A 6,704-nucleotide genomic window follows, 5' to 3' on the forward strand; every position below is an offset into this window, starting at 1 on the left:
TTATCAAAACATGAGTCTATTTAGACATTTAAGATAGAGAAACATTGTAAAAATGATGATAAAAATTTTATATTTCAAATTTCAATATGGAATATAATGTACATAAGATCAATTTGAATTAAGAGATTAAAGAGTTTGGAAAGAAATAACTACCACATGTGGCGTTTGCGCATCTTTTTCAAATTTATGGCACCATTTTGTGCATCTTTCATTTGGGCTATTTTTGAGCTCTTTTTCAAATTGCGAACTTTGCGCAATTTTTTTTAATTTTTTACACTTGTACAATTTTCAAGAAAATTGAATTTTTTCCAAAATCAATAATTTCAAATTTCAAATTTTTCTAAGTGCATAAATATTATTGATAAGTGAAATAAAAAATAAGAAAAAATATCATAATTTGCAATTAATAATATAAAAAATTAATGTAGTCTAAATATGATAACATGAAATTGACAATCCTAATAATATCAAGTTATAAACACAACTTATTTTAGTATAAATAATACATAATATTATTTTTTTTTGTATTTAATTTAATTGCAAGTTGTTCACTTTGACTAAAAATTTTATTTTAAAACTTTAAATTTAACTTGCATTAATAATATAAAAAATTAATGTAGTCTAAATAATAGACATGAAATTGACAATCTTAATAATATCAAGTTATAAACACAACTTAAATTTATAAAAATTAGATTTTCTAATGAATTCAATTTTATGTTGCAGTTCAAAGTATATCACTTGTAAGATAAAAAATTTTAGAGATTTTCATATAGGCTAACGAATATTTCAAACAAAGAACAAAATCTCTTAAATATTCAAAAAATCTAAGGGAATACAAGTACAAAACACAATTACATAAACTATAAAAATCTTCATATCACATTCCAAATTTCTCACAAAAAGATTCGTTTTCAATATTTTACCCGTATAGCCATTTATATACGTACAGAAGAAGTAATACAAATCATCCAGGACGATCAGGAGATCGTACAGTACGATATGTATTGGAAAAATAAACACACACAAAAATAAATAAAATCACTAGACACAACACAACAAACAATTTCTCCCCCTTTTTAACAACATCAAAAAGTGAAGAAAAAAAAAAGACTAGAAATGTAAGCAGACATATAAAAATCATTTGAAAATTTAACCTTTAATGTGATTGACATAATGTATACAAATAAAATTAAAACATTAGGCAAATAATAAAATTAATAGAATTTAAGAAGAGATATAACATAGAAACCAAAAAGAATTTATCAAAACATGAGTCTATTTAGACATTTAAGATAGAGAAAATCATTGTAAAAATGATGATATAAAAATTTTATATTTCAAATTTCATTATGGAATATAAATGTACATAAGATCAATTTAAATTAAGAGATTAAAAGAGTTTGAAAAGAAATAAGTACCAAATGTGGCGCTTTGCGCATCTTTTTCAAATTTATGGCACATTTTTGTACATCTTTTCATTTGGGCTTATTTTGAGCCTCTTTTTCAAATTGCGAACCTTTGCGCATTTTTTTTTAATTTTTGTACCCTTGTACAATTTTCAAGAAAATCGAATTTTTTCCAAAATAAATAATTTCAAATTTTTCTAAGTGCATAAATATTATTTGATATGTGAAATACAAAATAAGAAAAATATCATAATTGCAATAATAATATAAAAAATTAATGTAGTCTAAATAATAGACATGAAATTGACAATCTTAATAATATCAAGTTATAAACACAACTTAAATTTAGAAAAATTAGATTTTTTAATGAATTCAATTTTATGTTGCAGTTCAAAGTATATTACTTGTAAGATAAAAAATTGTATGGATTTTCATATAGGCTAACGAATATTTCAAACACAGAACAAAATCACTTAAATATTCAAAAAATCTAAAGCAATACAAGTACATAAACTATAAAAATCTTTATATCACATTCTAAATGTCTCACAAAAAGATTCGTTTTCAACATTTTACCTGTATAGCCATTTATATGCGTACAGAAGAAGTAATACAAATCATCCAGGATGATTAGGAGATCGTACAGTACGATATGTATTAGAAAAATTAAACAATACGCAATCAGTTAAAACCAATTATCTATTTGCTACAGAATTTGTACAGTACAAAAAATATTTTCATCCAGTAAAAATAGAATACTTAGAAAAATTTGCACGATCGATCTAAAACATGGAATCAGATGTGAAAACATTTCAAAATCATACAAAAATACAAAAAATAAAGATAGAAAATCACATAAAACAAACAAAAATAAAAATACAATAAATAAAAAACATGCACACAAAAACACATAAATAAAGGATTTAAACATCATTTTACTCCTGGTATGCTGATTCAGAAGCTAGATCTGCCCGGAGATTTTTTTGCTTTTCATTAATTTTCCTTTCTACAATCTGCTTAGCTTGACCTTTTCCTTTAGTAGGAAGTGTTCTCAAATTAGGGAACTGACTTTTCAGATATCCAGATTTCCTATATCTAAAGCAAATTATATTTGAAAAAATCTGAACATTCTTACCATTTTTACCTTTATTCCACTTTTGTTGATGCTTATGCTTGTGCTTTAGTGGACTTTTCAATTTGCTTATTAAGTCATTGATTTCCTCACCAACTAAGCCACTTTTCTCCATGTCTTCCGCTTTTAGCATTATTGTTCCACCTACATCCAAAAGTCTTTGACCCAAACATTGCTCGTAGGCAATGAGTGAGCCAATCAAATTATTTTATTTTTTTTTGTGTTGTATAAAATTTTTGAAAAACAAAAAATATTAACGATTCTAAAGCCTCCTTATTTTCATGAGTTCATCAATTCAGGGGGAGTTTAGGAGATTCTTAGAATTTGAAATTATACAAACAATAATTATTTTGCCATCATTAAAAATGGGGAGATTGTTAGGAAAGTTTGTTTTTGCTCTTGTGTGTACTAATATTGCAGGAAAATCGAACTCCAGACTACGAAGACTTCAAATCAAATTCAGCATAAAATACTTTATAATTTTGAAGCTTGTACTTTTTATTTGAATTAAATTTGAGAGGGAGTGATTGTATTTGAGTGAATAAATTCACACACACTAAAGGAGATCTTGAAAAAGTTTTGTGCTGATCGTACGGGATGAACATTGTTCGTATGGGATGATCAGATCAGTTATCTCCTTGTAAGAGCAATGGAACGGACAGGAATTGAACTGGAAATTTTTTTCTAATTCCTGATCATCCAGGACAAAACATTTTCATCCTAGGACGAGTTGCTCTCTGTAAAATTTCATCCAGATGAAGTCCAGTTCATCCCAAGAAGATGGGAACCGACTATGGCAGTTTCTGGCAACGTTCTACAATTTTTGAAACCGACCTTTGATATAACTGTTCGTACTAGACGAAATTTTTCATCCCAGGACGAACCTATTTCGTCCCAGGATGAAATTCATTCATACTGATGCACAAATGGTTCCTACGAGATAGTTGTTTACATAGTTCATTCGTACTAACTCAGGTTCGTACGGGACGATCCACTGCGCAGAAAAACTTGAAATTAGCAGTTTTTTGGATGGTTTTTCATGTCTTTTCTATATAAGGAGTCCTAAAAACTATTACAAGTGACTTTGGAATTATTTTCTCTTGAGAGGGATCATTGAGTGTGAGTGTTTGGGAGAGATTGTAAGAGTGAAGAGTGAGAGATCAAGTGAGCGGTTTGTGAGGGATTCACAAGGTTACTTGAAGAAGAAGATCTCTTTGTTTATGCCCATCTCCTCTGAAGGCTCTCAAGTGAAGTTCAAAAATATCGGTCCGATTCTCTACCGACACTTGGTGAGTGTAAAAGGACGACAAAGTGTATCTTTGACAGTGATTGTGTTTTCGTTCTTTTGGAGAAAACTAGAAGAGAGAACTTGAAAGGGAGAGAGGAAAGGGTGGAGTTTGAGAGGGAGAAGATAATTGTAGAGGATTTCAAGGTAGTGTGGAGGGGATATTCACACGGTTGCTCTGATGAACTTGCACCTCAGTACCATCAAATTCAAGGGTCGTCTTGAGGGATGTTTTGGCTAGAAGAAGATCTCTTTGGTGTCAAAGAACCCGGCTACTCCGTCGCAACCGAGAAGGTGAAAGTGATTTTGTACAGGCTTCTCCGCCTTGCATTGGGGGAAAAAGGAGAGTCACTTTGTATTATTAGTGCAATACTCGGAGGGTGCCTCCGGGGAGTGGACGTAGGTCAAGGTTTGACCGAACCACTATAAATATGGTGTGTTTTTTCTTATTTTTTTCCGCATTTAATTTAATTGCAAGTTGTTCACTCTGACTGAAAATTTTATTTTTAAACTTTAAATTTAACTTGCATTAATAATATAAAAAATTAATGTAGTCTAAATAATAGACATGAAATTGTCAATCTTAATAATATCAAGTTATAAACACAACTTAAATTTAGAAAAATTAGATTTTCTAATGAATTCAACTTTATGTTGCAGTTCAAAGTATATCACTTGTAAGATCAAAAATTTTAGGGATTTTCATATAGGCTAATGAACATTTCAAACACAGAACAAAATCACTTAAATATTTAAAAAATTTAAAGCAACATAAGTACATAAACTATAAAAATCTTCATATCACATTCCAAATGTCTCACAAAAAGATTCATTTTCAACATTTTACCCGTATAGCCATTTATATGTGTACAAAAGATGTAATACAAATCATCCAGGACGATCAGGAGATCGTACAGTACGATATGTATTAGAAAAATAAACACACACAAAAATAAACAAAAACACTAGACACATCACAACAAATAATTTCTCCCCCTTTTTGACAACATCAAAAAGTGAAGAAGAAAAAGACTAGAAATGTAAGCAGACGTATGAAAATCATTTGAAAATTTAACCTTTAAAGTGATTGATATAATGTATGCAAATACAATTAAAACATTAGGCAAATCATAAAATTAATAGAATTTAAGAAGAGATATAACATAAAAACAAAAAAGAATTTATCAAAACATGAGTCTATTTAGACATTTAAGATAGAGAAAATCATTGTAAAAATGATGATATAAAAATTTTATATTTCAAATTTCAATATGGAATATAAATGTACATAAGATCAATTTGAATTAAGAGATTAAAAGAGTTTGGAAAGAAATAACTACCACATGTGGCGCTTTGCGCATCTTTTTCAAATTTATGGCACATTTTGGTGCATCTTTTCATTTAGGCTTATTTTGTGCCTCTTTTTCAAATTGCGAACCTTTACGACCTTTTATTTTTTATTTTTGTACACTTGTATATTTTTCAAGAGTAATCGAATTCTTTTTCAAAATCAATAATTTTAAATTTCAAAATTTTCTAAGTGCATAAATATTATTTGATAATTGAAATACAAAATAAGAAAAACATCATAATTGTAATAATAATATAAAAAATTAATGTAGTCTAAATAATAGACATGAAATTGATAATCTTAATAATATCAAGTTATAAACACAACTTAAATTTAGAAAAATTAGATTTTTTAATGAATTCAATTTTATGTTGCAGTTCAAAGTATATCACTTGTAAGATAAAAAATTTTAGGGATTTTCATATAAGCTAACCAACATTTGAAACACAGAACAAAATCACTTAATATTCAAAAAATCTAAAGCAATACAAGTACAAAACACAAGTACATAAACTATAAAAATTTTCATATCATATTCCAAATATCTCACAAAAAGATTCGCTTTCAACATTTTACCCCTATAGCCATTTATATGCATACAGAAGATGTAATACAAACCATCCAAGACGATCAGGAGATCGTACAGTACGATATGTATTGGAAAAATTAAACAATATGCAATCAGTCAAAATCAATTATCAATTTGCTACAAAATTTGTACAGTACAAAAATATTTTCATCCAGTACGAATAGAATACTTAGAAAATCTGAAACATGGAATCAGATGTGAAAACATTTTAAAATCATACAAAAACACAAAAAATAAAGATAGAAAAACACATAAAGAAACAAAAATAAAAATACAACAAATAAAAAACATGCACACAAAAACTCATAAACAAAGGGTTTAAACATCATTTTACTCCTGGTCTGATAATTCAGAAGCTAGATCTGCCATAGAGATTTTTTGTTTTTCGTTATTTTTCCTTTCTACAATCTGCTTAGCTTTACCTTTTTCTTTAGCATGAAGAGTTCTCAAATTAGGGCAATGACTTTTCAAATATCCAGATTTCCTACATCCAAAGAAAATTATATTTGAAGAAATCTGAACATTCTTACCATTTTTACCTTTTTTCCACTTTGTTGATGCTTATGCTTGTGCTTTAGTGGACTTTTCAATTTGCTTATTAAGTCATTGCTTTCCTCACCAACTATGCCACTTTCTCCATGTCTTCCGCTTTTAGCATTATTGTTTCACCTGCATCCAAAAGTCTTTGACCCAAACATTGCTCGTAGGAAATGACCGAGCTAATCAAATTATTTTATTTTGTTTTATATTGTATAAAATTTTTGAAAAATAAAAAATCTTAACAATTCAAAAGCCTCCTTATTTTCATGAGTTCATCAATTCAGGGGGAGTTTAGGAGATTCTTAGAATTTGAAATTATACAAACAATAATTATTTTGCCATTATAAAAAAGGGGGAGATTATTAGGAAAGTTGGTATTTGCATGTTTTACATTCTTG

The sequence above is a fragment of the Dendrobium catenatum genome, unplaced genomic scaffold (genome assembly GCF_001605985.2).
Source record: "Dendrobium catenatum unplaced genomic scaffold, ASM160598v2 original_scaffold_98673, whole genome shotgun sequence".
Classification (NCBI taxonomy): domain Eukaryota; kingdom Viridiplantae; phylum Streptophyta; class Magnoliopsida; order Asparagales; family Orchidaceae; genus Dendrobium; species Dendrobium catenatum.